The sequence below is a fragment of the Parasteatoda tepidariorum genome, chromosome 3 (assembly GCF_043381705.1).
Source record: "Parasteatoda tepidariorum isolate YZ-2023 chromosome 3, CAS_Ptep_4.0, whole genome shotgun sequence".
NCBI lineage: Eukaryota > Metazoa > Arthropoda > Arachnida > Araneae > Theridiidae > Parasteatoda > Parasteatoda tepidariorum.
Window position 1 is genome coordinate 40,107,264 of NC_092206.1, and position 17,014 is coordinate 40,124,277.

Here is a 17,014-nt window from a genome sequence, read left to right on the forward strand (position 1 = left end):
ACATTTTTGGCACTTAATGCTTGAAAAATAAGGTATATTGTTGATAACAAATTATTCTGCTGTAGGATCTTGTAAATTGTGCCAAAGTTTGGAGAAAAAAAATTGTTAAGACAAAAGCCAATTTTTCCACGAGCATGTTTAAAAAAAAAATCCTATAAGTAAGGGGTGTAAAAAAATTTGAACGTCAAAATAAAATTTCTGTTTGAATTTGTGCATTTCAAAAGCAAAGAAAGCTAATGAAGATTTTTGTGTTCCACTAAAATGCCTTTAAACTCAAACAAGAAATAAGAAGGGGAAAAAAATAATTGGCTCGTTCATTAATCGAGAAAAAGTACACTCTTAATTAGTACGATTTGTCAGACGTTTCACACAGAGTAATTTTAAAAGAGTAAAATATTAATAATTACTTAGCAATGTTTAACTATAAGCAAACTGGCAATAGTAGACTTACGGAAACAGGAAAAAACATTTACGAAGAATGCTCAGTTTAAAGAAAATCTAAATTCAAGTTCCAATTAAAAAAAAAACGGATTAATATATTATTGAAAAAACTAAACGTGGTAACCAAACGAATGAGAATTTGAAAATTGTTAAAAAAAAATTATAAATAAGGAAATAATTAGTTGAATAGCTCTCGACTACACCTTGCCTGGAAATTAAAATTTGAATTTAAAATTAAAACGTTTAGTATGAGAGATTTAAGACTCTTAATTTTTTTTTTGTAGGAATAGGTTCGTTAATTCCATACTCTTTGTAATGACTTAAAACATCAAAGCTCCATATCGAAATGCCGTTTTAAATATTGTTAACGTTAAAAGCATTTTATTCAAGAAAATATAAGGATATACTTACTGAAACTCGTATTTTGTTACTTAGTTATAAAAAATATAATAAATAATTGATAAATATATATTAAAACTATATGCATAATTATGAATATTACTGAAATTAAGTCACACGTGGAAAAAATTAACTGAGAAGCAACAAGAAAGAAAAACAGATACTTAGTTATATTAAAATAGACACGTGTTTTTATAAAACTTGAAATTCATTAAATAATATCTTATTCAAATCTCTTTGATAAATTAATCAATAGTTAGCAGACGACTTAAAAGGAAACATCGTATTTTTCAATTATGAAAAAAGATTCACATTTAGGTATTAATCATAACATTTGAATATTTTATAACTGTCCCCAAATCATTTTTTTTAAAACTTAATTTTAATTTCTCTCGACTTCTACTTCAAAAAATTAGCGAAACATTAAAATTTCAATCGAAAAATATGTAGATCAATATGGTATGAAAAATTCGTGCAGCATATTTCAAAATTTTTATTTGTTCTATTAAATTAAATAAAGAAAAGTAACAAATGATTATTAAAAATTATTGTTTGCATGAAATTTTCTTAGAGTAAATAGTTTTCATCAGTGAGTTCATTTTTTTAAAATTGCTTATTAGTTTTAAAGATGTGACAAAAACATGCAAAAAGTGAAATAAATATTAATGGGATAAAAATTCATCTACTCTTCTGTCGGAACTATAAGGATCACGATTTCCAGATTTAGGCTATCCATATTGCAAGGATCAAAAATCCAAAACGTCAGAAAAAATGTATCTATCTGTTTATTCAGACAAATCCGGACAAAGTATTTTTGTGTCCGATTTCATAACTAAATTAAGAGTTAGCACTAATTAATTGTCATATTTATGATCACTCTTAGTTATTAAGTTTGACGCTTTTCGTGAGAAACCGTTCATTAGAAACGTGCTAGGTTGGTTCAGAAACAATAGTTCAGTGGGATATTGTTATTTCGCAATGCATATCAAAGAGTTATGTAAATTATATAACTTTTAGGATATCTAATAAGTAGATCTTCATTACTTGAAATGTTTCGATCAGCTTGTATTATCCGAAGTATTTTAACGTCCAGAAACTAAGACTCGTGTCATATTTGGCTGGCCAGAATCATATTTTGGCACCAGTGGTAGAGAAAACGTGATCCAACAGTGGGACTTGACGTGATACGAATTGTAGCAAGCTTTAAAAAAAGGAAAAAGTAGATGATCACGAGACCTGGAAATGATTTTAAAATATCTTAATTTTGCTAAGGAATATGAAAGGGTTAGTAAAAGTGTTTAGGCACAATATCAAATAGATAAAGGTTACCAGATAACTGAAGGTTAACTAGTTTACCATCAAAAATAGGCACATGCGACAAAATTGATTAAATTATGTGATTCATTTGTTCAAGACAAGTCGTATTATTACTTTTTTCCTTCATCTGATTATACTCAATGATCGAGTACAGAATGACTGTGCTAAAGAAAGTCTCAAAAATTGAGAAATACATTGTAGCTCATTGCTGGGAATGTCATAGTACGCCACTAGTAATGAAAAAGCACACAAATTGAGAATTGCTCAGCAACTAGCTGTCAGAATGCCACGATGCTCTGTAAAAAGCATTTTCTTTATGTGGACGGACAACAAGTGCGCTTTTTATAAACAACACCTTTATTTACCAAGTTATTAAACTTTATGTTTACTTTGTGCTTTTTAATAATTAATAGCAAAAACTACATTCAATTAAGTCTAGAAACAGCTGTTTTATCTCTAAATGATTTGAAGATTAACTTGACAAGTTCGCCAAATTGAATTACGTTGAAACAGCTATTTTCAGACCTAATTAAAAACAAATTTCTGTGATATTTAATAAAAGAAACTGCAATTAAGATTATTTAGGTGAATAAAAGTGTCAATTCAAATGCTCATGGACAGTCAGCCGATAAATAGGAGATTGCCTCTAGTATCGTGCCATGTCAAATACAACATCTATCAACAGTGCAGCTATCAGTTCCTACAATTGATACCATCTATACCACCCCTTCAAGATAACCGCTCAACTGAACTTGTATAGATTACTAAATGATAGATGCAAAAGATTTTATTCGCTGCAGTATGGGAACAAGCCTGCAGTCACAAATGTCTGCTTAACTAAAAAAAAAAAATCTTAGAAATAATCTACCAAAAACTTCTAATTCGGAAGTTGTTTCAAGGTTAAAGAAGACTATAAAGATCAAACATCATTAATTTTCCATCTTGTCAGACAATATCAATCAAAGGTGTGATATACTGCCTCATTAAGGTTAATGAGAGATATTCTGACTTACGTCAATTAGCCGCGCTATGGTAATGAGATAAAAAATGTGATGATGTATGGTACATGATGAACAAAATGAAGGATAGGAGTACGTAAAGTAATTTCTGTTAAATATATTCAACTAAAGGCATTTAATTTTATGTAAAATTCAAATTTTATAAACTTTTATTATCAAATTTATAAACAAATAACTTGGAAATGACAATGAAAAAAAAAAATAAATTCCAAACGTTGCAGACAGAATGAAACAAATTTAGGAGGCGACATTTATTTCTTGCATGAAACAATTGTTCAAAATATGTATTATTTGCCGATAAGTAATTGGATTAATGCGATAGAAGAGATAAACACAATTCATTCAAGGGTACCAGCTGGCAGAGCCTCCACCTGAGGCAATTATAGTCTTTACTATCCTGGGCACGCTTTCCACGGGTGTTTGGATGATGGGTAATGCATTTTGTTTCACTCGCCTTGAAAAAGACATGTAACTTCGTTTGTCGATAATGGACGGTTTCTTAATCTGGCGATTTCATCTGTCCCAGAGATTTTCTATAGCATTCAGGTATGGAGTCCTGGAAATCCAGTCCATTCTGTTTTTCTCATTGTCATCATATGAATCCATGGTAGACCTCACAATATGAAAAGTGGCCTTGTCATTCGGGAAGTAAAAGTAAGAAAGATTTAAACAAGATAAAATTGCCACAGTGTAGGAAGCACATCTTTCTCTAGAAGAGTGAAGTAAGAGACGGTGTTAAGATTACCATGAATGGTATCAAGGGTACCTGCTCATACCAAAAGCACTATAAGTCCACCTCCGACAAACTTTGCAGTAGGCACGATCAATGGAGTTCTCCAATCACTCACCAAACTTTCCATTTAGGACTGGTAGAGTTTGACCCTGAATTCATCACCAAAATTTCTTAAATTGACTATTTTAGAAGGACAAAAAAAACACTCTATTTAAGTAATTTTTGTAACATTTATTAATGTTTTCATTTAGAAATATCAAAACTACAGTATTTGTACACAATTTCTTATGAAAATTTTCCGTTTAAAAAGTTTCAAAATACATATTATTATCATCATCATAAACGTATTATTACCATCATCTACTATTATGCAATTGTCATCATCTTTTGTTCTACGGACTAAAGTGGGTCAAAGTATAAAGAAATAAACGCTTAAAGCATCTTTTCTTGGCGCAACGGTCAACTAAATTTTAACACGGAATAAGTAAGTGAATTCCAACATCTTAGTGATGTGTATTTGTATTTATTCCTAAACACAGATAAAAGTCCCACATTAGACATCTTATTGTAAACTGATTATGGTTTAAATAAATATTTTGTTACAAAATTTCAAAAGGAAATGTAGAAAAGAAAACTAATTAATAGTATTTAGAAAGTATAAAGAAAGAAGTGCCTTTTTCGTATTTCTGACAATGTAGGCTTTCTTATTGTAACAAAAATATCCGTATTCGTGAACTACGTCTGGTGCTATTTTTAGAATAGGTTTTTGGGAAAGTGATATTTGCTTGTAAAAATGAACTTTGCTCCGATCATGAATACTGGTGAATTCATATATTGCTTTTAACCAGCGTAAGACATCCAACTAACTTAGTTTTCTTCCAGTTGGACATTTAGAGTCATCAGGATATAAATATGTTTTGTTGCTTCGTATCCTAAAGTACGGTCGTGAGTAGGTATCAAACTGTTCACATATCGCTATATTAGCATAATATTTTACTCCAGAGTTTGCGTATCGATTTTGCAAACTTTTCATCTTTACTCACTCTTACGTACGTAATAATCACAAATTTTCTATTATTAGTTCTAAATAGATCTTGTTTGGAGAAAGATTCGAGAAAGGTATTTGAAAGGTTGTGCTAAACCTTTTCAAGTCACATTTATATTTTTGGCATCATCTTCTTGAATCGGATTTTCATCTTTTGTGACTATTACATCTAGCGAGAAAACTATCACTTCATCGTAATTGGTAAACGAGTTGGCTTACTTTTTGTCATATCAAACTCACAAAAACTAGATGAAACATCCACACAGTAAGAACATAAACAATGTATATAAATAGAGATGTCATGCTTTTGGCATCACATAGTAGTAAAATAATTGCTACAATAATAATTAACTGAATATATTTGAACTTCTTTCAGTATTTACTTCAGAAATTTATGATTGTGTTAGACACATATTTACTTTTTTTTATTATTTAAACTATAAATTTTTCTTTTTTAATAATAGCATATTTATTCAGAAATCTTTGAAAGAGGAAACTTTAGTCATAATTGTCTTGTACGTATTTCTAAAACTAACTCAGTGGCGCGACAGCCCATTAAGAGGGCCACGGCCGACTGTGCCCATCTCAGTTTTCTTGACCTTGGGCTCTGGGGTGCAGGAGCATATGTTCCGGTCAGGTGGTCAGCCGAACACGGAACCCCCAGTGTTAGTTCCCAAGCATGCTTGGTACTCATTTTATCGACCCACTGAAGGGATGAAAGGCTGAGTCGGCCTTGCCCGGCCCAAGGATCGAACCAAGGACCTGTGGCACGGCAGCGCGAAGCGCTACCACTCAGCCAACGTATTTCTACTTGTTGCAATTAAACCATAATTGTTTCTTTTTAATGATAGCGCATCTATTCCTAAAACTTGAAAATAGAAAACTATCGATAATATATTTATAATTTTATATTTAAGATTGAATTTTATTTTTCTTTCTCTAATCGAAACTATTTTTTTAAAATTATATTTTTCCAAGTTATAAGTTTCACCAAAAGAAAATACATAATGAAACATTTCTGCAATTCAATAAAAGAACTTCAAAAACCACTTAACTTCAATAAACTTCAATAAGAAAGGAAACAATAATAAGGTCAAAAGATCAACAATAAAGTTCCTCGGTAAAGCCAAAACTAATTCGCATACTCAGCAAGAAAAAAACCTTAAGTTATGGGAGTAAGAAGTTCTAGAAATGGGAAACACTAGTTCATTTTTCTTGCGTGACCTCATAGAATTGGTAAAAGTCATGGGGCAAAGCGAAGATTTCTTTTCCTATTATTGATTCGTTTTACCCCTTTCATTCTTCTTCGTTCTTACCTCAGATGTAACCTTCCTATACACTGTTTTATGTCTCTTATTCTTTTTATGATCATTTATTGAATTCCTGAGCTGGTCAAATAGGACCCGAAAAGTTTTTTAAGTTCCAAAATGATTCCATAAGTGATAGAGATAAAATAAGAAAAGGAATTTAAAAGCAATATAGTTTATTTTTTTTTGTCATTTCAAGACAAAACAAGGGTCATTATCTCACTTGGAATTCAAAGGTATTTAAAGCAATTAACGCAAAGTTGCTTATTAAAAATTTTAGTAATAGTTCAATTATAGTACATAACTTCCAATTTGGGATATTTCAAAGCATAAAGTATTAAATATTTTCAGTTCTTTTCGAGTAACAGAATAGTACATAATTAAAAACGTTACTATGCAAAATACTAAAAAATACTTCTTTGTATCTAAGTTTAATTTTAATTTTTAATCTTTTGCTTTCGTATTTTGCTTAAGCAATATTGACATACTGTTCGCTATTTATGTTGGATATTCATGATACGTTATTTTCGTTGGATATGCATAATCTGTAAAATATCATGCATATCATAGAAAAAAAATGTAGTTTGGAAAATGATAAATCACTGTTTTATTCTATCGTATTTATTAAAATATTATAAATAAACCAATAAGTACATTGTAGAAATTGTGCTGTTATACCTATCCGAAAATGGTGTTAAAAAGCTTTTTCTACCGAATCGTTTAGTTACTACCGAATCGAGCCTCCATTCTCACTTTAAAAAGCAGAGTTAAATCTAAAATGAGAAAGCTTACACCAGAATCAAATGCATTTACTCCATCCATGAATTATTTTTAACTAATTTGGCATTTTATGATCCGTCAGACTATAAATATTTCTTGTTTACAATTGAGCAGAGAATGTGAATATTTGATTTCATTTCCTCACAAAGCCGAATTTTCAACTTGTAAACTGTTATAAATAAAGATCCGATTGTTCTTAGTTGTATAGAAAAGATAATTAAATAATTTTTCCTCATAAAAAGATTTGCACAAGTCTGTCTATAAGTTTTAAATATTTAATTTTCATCTACTTTGGTTTTCTTAAGCCTAGTTCGAATTCATATTTATATTCTACTTGTGTTGTGCGTATGTTTGATTAACAAAATAAGTTAATTTTAGGAAGTATTGTTCATATGCATTATACATTAGCATTTTTTGCTTTATATCATTTTGTAAAAATAATTTTATTGAATCTTTTGCGTATTATATCTTGCTGTTTTTGTGAGTTTCAATATTTCTGTGGAACAAAAATGGTGGCGGTTTCTTTACGCCAAGTTGAATAAAAAAACATCCTTTGTTCTTGGTGTAATGAAACATCTCGATCAATAGTTATGTACGGCGTTTCACTACAACACTTTTTTATCAAACAATTACTAACATTTTTGGCGTTGAGATAAACTATTTTTTACAGCATAGAAAACGCTCTGCATTATTTCACTGAATGTACTTCTTGTTGAAAAAACCGAAATTGTTTTTTTTTAATTTTTAATTCATTTACAGCCTACAGCACATAGATTTGTTTTTCTTTTGGATAGGGAAATATTATGTAAAATTTTATGTATCTCAAGTCTTTTGTGACTTTATTTGTGGTTCTGGCATATTGTCTTCACTGTATTTTCCTTTACAGCCAAAAGTATTCATTTTTTTCATTTGGATAATGAATTATTATTTGACATTTCATGCATCTCTTAACCCCATCGATTTAAATAAGCTGTATTTCTTAATACTATGAGATCTGTATGATTACTTGTGGTGTCTGAAAACTGACATGTAAAAATGCTTTATAGGCTGAGAGTAAACATACGACCACAAAAGGCATAAAGGTACAAAAATCTATTGTAGTTCAGATAATAGATAAGTGTGTTTATACATACTTCAGTTCGATCATATGAGATTAAAGATAAAGGATAGAAAGTATAGTATGTTTGATTTTGTGACTATATTTTTGTTTCGTGTCTGTTGTCCTCGCTGTTTTTTCAAGTGTCCCTTTTCTCTATTTGGATAGTGAAACATTATTTGAAATTATATCCAAATTCCATCGACTTAAATAAGCGCTATTTTTTAATACTATGAGATCAGTGTGATTATTAGAGAAGCTAGAGTGTAGTTATTAGCTGAAATCTTACCAATGAAAATGCTTTCGTGGTTGAGAGTAGACAACAACCACAAAAAAATTAATGGTGTAAAATTCATAGTAGTTCAGATCAGAATATGGAGAAAAGATCGAAAGATAAAGATAAAAGTATAATAATTATTAAATTAAATGTACGTTTGAATAAGCTGAACAAATTAAAGTTTCATTCAAAGTTAGTTTAAGTTAATTAATGTTTTTTCAATAATCTGATAGAGAACTCTAAATTTAAGATAATATTCTTTTCTGAACATAATTATTTTAACGCTACTAAACAATCTCACTCAATATATTTTATTAACTACTATATATATAAATAAGTTTTTTAATTTAATTTTATATCTTCCTTTTTTTAACTTAATCTTCACCGAAAAATGTAAATTAATCAGTTAAAAATAAAAAAATACCCACATGAAAAGTATTTTTAATTTTACTGGTTTTGTATATCCACATGTTTTGACAATATTATTTTCCCCACATTGTATATTTTGTACAGTCCGCAAAAAAAAAGATATCACCCTGAATAACTTTCGTTCTAATGATTGGATTTTCACGAACTAAGTGTCAATCATAATGGTTCCTGGGGGTGACCTCAAATATGCTAATTAATTAGTGCTAACTATTAATTAAGTTACGAAATCAGACACAAAAACGTACTTTCTCTGAATAAACATGTATTTTTTTTACATATTTGGAATCTAGACACTTGAATAAGGGGGGGGTAGACAAAATTTTAAAAAAATTGGGTCGTAAATTGGGTTGCAATAAAGGTTTATATATTTGGCGATAGTCCAGAAAACCACCAAAAAAGTCGCCTGTTCAAATGAATATTTTAAGATAACCCATTGACTAATTCAAAAGAGGAATGCTTAATTTTACTAGGTTGCTAGGCAACCACGTTCTGACTGTAAAAAGTTGAGATAATGTTTTCCGATTGCTCAGAGAGGTTTAATTAATTGTTAATAGAAAATATCTCGAAGTTTCTAGGCAATAGACAATTTTTAAGCTGATTTCTGTCTAAAAAGCAAAAAAAAAATATTTTTTTTATCTCCTTTGAAAAGAAAATTTGAATCGATTTATTAATTATTTATGATTTTCTAAATTTTTAGAATTTGAATACATGAACTTTTTATCTGATATTATTTAGATTATGTTATTTTTGCTATGTTTATTCGAGGATTTCATACTGAAATCAAATTAACATAACTTATAATAGCTATATAAATTTTTTTAGGGATAATCATTTTTACAGCTTTAATCGAGTCTTCTAGGCATGAAAGTTTGAAGAAAGAAAAAGTGCTTGAAAAATAAAATGTAGAATGTATAGTAATTCTAATGCACATTCACACGGTTTTCTATAATTTACGATATTTCTTTTTTCTATAACTCAAGGAATTGCTGAATGTTTAGTGGCATTTTAAAAACATTGAAATATGTTATGTTTAAGAATAAGATATTGAAATAATATGTTGCATATTGTATGATTCGTTGCTTAAAAAATCACTTCATTCTGCTTGATATTTAGGTTACATGGTTTTCTTTGGATAAAGATGATTAGCAAATAGCATCCTCATGTTTGTTTCGATACATTATGAAACTCACGTTCGCAAATTCACCATAAAATGTCGCACAGCATATTCTTCAATTACGATAAGCTACATTTAAAACCAAATACTGCTACTATGATTATTTTTGTTTCCTTATATATATCTGTTACTCTCTTTTTAAACAGAGCTCGCAAGATCCTTAAGATACTGAAATGGGTTGTAATGAGATATTAAAAGATAAAATATTTAATTTCATTAATTCAAAATATCTGGTCACAGAATTTTAATTTTTAAGTTAAATATAACTTTTACAATATTGATGCTCTTACTTTTTTAAAGACCACATGAATCCTGTTAAAATATTAAAATGCTATGTTTACTTTAACGAGTGTAAAATCCTTATCAAAATAATGATCAAGACCCAAATGTAAAACAGTATAATTGACGATAAAAACTCAATTGGCTTCAAAACATATGAAGAGGGAAATTAAAGTCGACATGTTTCGAGCATTCAAATAAAATCGCCCATTCTCTAAACTTGGCTGGCTTGAATAACTTGTGACTTTTATTATTGGACGCTCAAAACATGTCTATTTTTATTATCATCCATTACTTTTTTAAATCAATGAATTTTTTGTATTTTCGATTCAGTTTCTTGGGATTATCCATTATATTAAATTACACAACATATTTAATTATTTCGCTCGATATTAAAATAAGTTTTACATAAGTTATAGGCACATGTTCTTAGATAGAAAAAAATAATAATTCACTTCTTTGTAAAAAAAATGAATGCAGTACAATTTTTTTTGCTGCAAGCTTTAACATTCTTATTTAAGGACATAAAAAAATTCCGTTTGCAATTGAAATTTCAAAAGTCGAATGTGAAAATGGAATGTCCCCTGGCACCAGGAATCGAAATTAAATAGTTACAAGGACAATTATTTCAAACAAGTCCGTCCTACTCGAAGTTGTTTGAAAAGGTATTTTCTATATATTGATTCCAAAGTTTATTCAACATATATTTTAGGGTATACTTTCGGAGTATTTCTATCGAGTTTATTTTCACACCCTTATTTGCTTAAAATCATTAAATAATTTGCTTCAAATAAATTATTCAAGCTACATGATTTAATGCATTTATAGTATAATTGTAAATGGGGCTTCCATCGCATATCCTTAACCTTAATACCGCTATCATTAAATAAATGGAATAAGCTTAGATAATTAATAAAAGTTAATTTTTTCCTCGTTTTAATTTTCAAGGAATAATATGTTTCAATCAAACAGATTTATATATTATGTAAGTTATCTAAATTTGTTTTACGTAATTTGCATTTAATAACAAATATGTCTACACCATCATTTAGCTAAAATTACAAATTTTGAAATTTTTTTTAAAGGCAAGCTAAGCTTAAGTGTTCCTTCACTGGTTAGTTTACCCTGTAAGAAGGTTGAGAAATTTGCGATGTGAGAGATGCTTAAAAAAATGTTGACTACGTATTTTTATATAAAATATTATATTTTTATATAAAATATATATTTAAGAAATTGATAAATATTTTATTCCAAATCTATTGATACGTATGTATATTATTGAAATTGTATCAGTTATTGAGAAAAAAAAACTAAGAAATAAAAAATAAGCTCATTAAATAAGCACAATCTGCTGTATAATCATATTCTATCTGAAGCATATGCTTTTATAAATCTCGACATTCGTTGAATAAAATGTTTTTTATTCAATAAAAGGTTTTATTCAAATATCTTTACTAAATGACAAATAGATTTTTAGACGACTAAAAAAGAAACATCGTATTTTATAGTTTAAAAAAAATAAAAAGATTAGCAAACGATTATTAGCGAAAATAATATGAATGAAATTTTACGCTACGTGCGCGAAGTCAAGTTCCTCCTAAGTTTATCACATTTTAATATTAATCGTCCCATTTAATCATTTCTTCATTGTCGCCAAATTATTTTTTTTAAAATAATTAATTTTAATTTTTTTCATCTTCTAATAAATAAAAACAGTTGAAACTTTAGATTTTTCTATTGAAAAATACATAGATTAATATGGTATAAAAAAATCCATACCTTATAATTCAACATTTTTTCATCCTCACTTTAATTGAATAATAAAAAATAATAAATAATTATTAAAAATTATTTTTTTCATGAAATTATCTTTGAGTAAATGAGTTTTATGAGTGGGTGCAATTTTTTTTTTGAATTGCTTCATAAGTTTTTAAAATATGACTGAAAACGCAAAAAGCGAGGTTAACATTAAGGGGTCCAAACTTTGAGTTGCTCTCCTGACCAAACTATGGGGACCACAATTCCCAGACAGCGGCTACACCCTATATTTTGAAGATAAGAAATCCAAATATGCAAAATAAAATATATGTTTATTCAGAGAAAGTACGTTTTTGTGTCTAATTTCGCAACTTAATTAATAGTTAGTACTAATTAATTAGCATATTTGAGGTCACCCCCAGGAGCCATTAAGATTGACACTTAGTTCGTGAAAATCTGATCATTAGAACGAAAGTTATTCAGGGTGATATCTTTTTTTTTGTTGCGGACTGTACATCTTTTTTAGCATTCTATTTGCTGTTTCTTCAAAAAATACTTGTAAATTAATATTTATTTCACATAATTAAAGATTCCTTTTTATTCAATTTTTAAACAATAAGAAAAAAAGTATGGTCAAAACTACCAGAATATGAATACGATATAATTACCGTGTGTCTTTCTCTGTGATAACTCCAAATAGCTTCATTATTTTCATCAAAGCTGTAAGGCAAAGTAAAGTATAGTTTTAACATAGGTGGAAAATTTGCTAAATAAGATAAAATTTGTTATTTTTATCATGATACCTTAAAGCATAACATAAAAACCTTTTATNATTGTAGTTCAGATAATAGATAAGTATGTTTATACATACTTCAGTTCGATCATATGAGATTAAAGATAAAGGATAGAAAGTATAGTATGTTTGATTTTGTGACTATATTTTTGTTTCGTGTCTGTTGTCCTCGCTGTTTTTTCAAGTGTCCCTTTTCTCTATTTGGATAGTGAAACATTATTTGAAATTATATCCAAATTCCATCGACTTAAATAAGCGCTATTTTTTAATACTATGAGATCAGTGTGATTATTAGAGAAGCTAGAGTGTAGTTATTAGCTGAAATCTTACCAATGAAAATGCTTTCGTGGTTGAGAGTAGACAACAACCACAAAAAAATTAATGGTGTAAAATTCATAGTAGTTCAGATCAGAATATGGAGAAAAGATCGAAAGATAAAGATAAAAGTATAATAATTATTAAATTAAATGTACGTTTGAATAAGCTGAACAAATTAAAGTTTCATTCAAAGTTAATTTAAGTTAATTAATGTTTTTTTCTAATAATCTGATAGAAAACTCTAATTTTAAGATAATATTTTTTTCTGAGCTTAATTATTTTAACGTTACTAAGCAAAGTAACTCAATATTTTTTATTAACTAATATATTTATAAATAAATTTTTTAATTTAATTTTATATCTTCCTTTCTTTAATTTAATCTTCACCGAAAAATGTAAATCAATCAGTTAAGAATAAAAAAAATACCCACATGAAAAGTATATTTAATTTTACAGGTTTTGTATATCCACATGCTTTGACAATATTATTTTTCACACATTGTATATTTTGTACATATTTTTAGCATTTTGTTTGCTGTTTCTTCAAAAATTACTTGTAAATTAATATTTATTTCACTTAATTGAAAATTCCTTTTTTACAGTTTTTAAATAATCAGAAAAAGTATGATCAAAACTACCAGAATATGAATACGATAAATTACCGTGTTTCTGTCTCTGTGATAACTCTAAATAGCATTATTTTTATCGAAGCTGTTAGGTAAAGGTTTTGGCAAAATAATGTATAGTTTTAACATATGTGTGAAAATTTGTTAAATAAGGTAAAATTTGGTATTTCTATAATGATACCTTAAAGCATAAGATAAAAACCTTTTATTCAGGTTTGTATTATTTTTATTCAATGTCTGGTAACAGTAATTTCGAAAATCAGAATTGCCGTTGAATCGTAACGAAACAATTACTCTAACTTTTAAATTACCGTTTAAGTATCGATATTTTTCTTTTATTAACCAGGTATATTATTTTTTTACCGGAAATTACCTTGCTATAGAATACTTTAATTTTACCTGAATTTGTTTATCCGTGTAGGATTTAACCAGCTTTTGAATTAGATTTATTTTTTAATAATTTAAAAATATTTAGTTGCAAAGAATCAAATTTCAATTATATATATATTTTTTCATTTTTTTAATGTTCTAAGAATTTCTTAGTTTAGATAATTTCTTAGGAAAGCTAAACTTTTACATAACCTATTAGATCGAAATTGTTTAGTTTTATAAAAAAAAAGAATATTCAATTTCAAAAAAATTCACTTCACCGAAATACGAAACTTTTGAAGAAAATATTCTTTTACTTTTCCAGAAACGCAATTTTTCAAGTTCCGAAAATTCTGATTTCGTGACGTTCTCGAACTGGAAACCAGGAAATTAGTTTTTTCCATTTTTTCGGGAAAATATTTCTCCGTATAATTATTTTGCCCCTTTCCTGTTCAAACTGTTGAATCAACATTCTCATATTTTTACTGAACGCAGACTTTATTTTTTTTTTGTATTTCATTACTTGTTTGCTTGATTTTACAGGTGACTTTTTTTAAACTGTATGAAACATTTGTTTTATTCTTTAATATCATCTTATGACAAAAGCAGATTTTATATGAATGTAGTTAGTTGATATGGTTAAAAAAATGAATTAAAAGTAACTTATGTACTTCAAAAATTTGTTAGAAATTTTTCTTTAAATAATTTCTAAAACAGAAACTGTGCATGGTGTTTATGATTTTTTATTTGAATATGGTCCTTTACGTTCATTATTAAAATAAAATGATACAGCTTCTAAATTTTCATTTTACTATTATAAATAATTATCGGAGTTTACTCACTCTCAGAAATAATACTCTTACCTTTGACGATTCATCAACCATTAAGCAGTATTTCGCTAATTTTTAGGAAAATTTTGCCATGAAATCGAATGATTTGTGACGATACGTGAATTCTCAAATATGTAGCAAAATGTTTCCTCAACTCGTAACTTCATCGTAGAGCATTATGGGAGATCGTTAATTATATTAACGAAACTAGAAAAAAAAATAGACGAAAAGAAAGCTGCGAATTATTCAGTTAGGTATGTACAATGATCAAGGAGTTGACCTCGTACCAAGAAGATCAGGTGTTCGAATCACGTTTTGGGCGACGTGGGTGTAATTGGATCTCTCTGTTTTCGTTGTGTTGCGAAACCTGTATGGTGCCCATGTTTAAGAGATTATTAGAAAAGTAAAAAGCATTATACATTACGTTTTTTTTCTCGAAAAAATTAGAAAGGCGAAATATTTCTTTCATCATTAATATTTCTTTAATATTCATTTCCTCAAAGAACTAACGAAAGTTTTTTCGTCACTCAGACGAAATTTTTACCTGGAACATGCTAGAAAAGGGTTTCGTCAAAAACCAAGAAAGTTTCGTGATATTTGAACATATTTAGTGTTTATAGAACAATTGGGTATGATTATTTCTTCTAGTCTATTTTTATGGATGATTCCGATCATCCCAATCTTCTGTCACCATTTTTAATTTAATATATTTACCATATTAATACCTGTTTTTCTATATTGTAATAAATTCAGATTTTCTTTTTATTTAAAAAAAAGTTATTATATAATGTAAATGTTAATGAAAATATTTTTCTAAAAAAATAATTATAGGCATTGCTGAAACGGAAACCTTCGAAATGGTCTCTGCTCAGAAATTCAGAAATTAAGTGATAATTAGTATTTAGCAATAACCATGTGTTTATAAGTTTTCTCTTAATGAATAATTTATAAGTGAATAAAGAGAAATTTTTCCAGATTCTTACTTCTAACGTGATGTAAAAAACAGGAAAACACTTATAAATGTTATTTGCGAAGTTAGACATTAAGTGCTGTTTTATATTTATAAACACAATTATTATGTAGCAATTAGTTACAAATATGTAGCATTTTATGGAATGTCGAAATGTGACTGGCAAAGAGTGAAACTATTTTATTTTATTTCATAACCGTTGTTGAACTGCCAACCCAATTTTCGGGTTTACGACTGCTAATGTTCAACTCAATAGCCTTGTTATTTTGAACACAATCCAGACGGCAAAGAAACTCCTGGATCGAGTATTGGGATACATTTTCCTTAATGGAGGAGAAGACTTTTTGGTTTGACTAACACGCATTTGCGTTACATGGGGAGGAAAACCACGAAATCCTCCCACCGTTTGCTTGACGGAAAGGAGACTTTAACTCATGATCCATGTACCTCTGAGAATTTTTTTCGTCAGCACTGAAGTCGGTGCAAGTCGGAGGCGGAATTCGTATCGACCAGCAGATGCTCTGCTGTTCAAACGATGATTGAACAGCAGAGCCCATTCTGAATTTACGCCTATCAGTATTCGAATCTGTAGCGTTCTAGCTTTGAATCTTATCCAGAAGATAAGGTCACTGTTGTATCAAGCAATGGAACAAACTAGCTCTTTGATGGAGCGACTTTTTGATGGAACTCAATTCTGATTCCTCTTCATGTAATGCATTTGTGTTACATGGAGAGGAAAACGATGAAATTATCCCACAATTAGCCGAACGGTAACGGGAGTCTAACAAATCAACTGTCTACCACTGAGAATATTTTTCATCGGCACTATGGTCGGTGCTAGCCGGGAGTAGAATTCGTATCAACCAGTCACCGCTGGGATTCACACCTGGTTTATCATATTGGGGGNAAAACTCAGGAAAGTCTCTATAGAAAATAACAAATGTCTTAGAATATCTCGCAAAAAGAAATGATCCAATATTAATTAGAGCTAGTAAGGCCAAACGCTCCGTTCTTGAAGTAAAAGTGCGAGCTTTGCGCCAAAGTGACGTCACTA

At 28.8% G+C, this 17,014-nt stretch overlaps 1 long non-coding RNA gene across 1 annotated transcript in view; it reads right to left on the reverse strand.

The window, feature by feature from the left end:
• Positions 1 to 1,576: 1,576 nt before the first annotated feature.
• LOC139425216 (uncharacterized) overlaps positions 1,577 to 17,014 on the reverse strand; it is a 255,021-nt gene continuing 239,583 nt past the window's right edge. The window contains exons 2-3 of the long non-coding RNA XR_011636493.1: positions 12,723 to 12,774; positions 1,577 to 2,041 (exon numbers count right to left, since the gene is read on the reverse strand). This is a non-coding gene — a long non-coding RNA (uncharacterized lncRNA). The remainder of the gene's footprint in view (positions 2,042 to 12,722; positions 12,775 to 17,014) is intronic.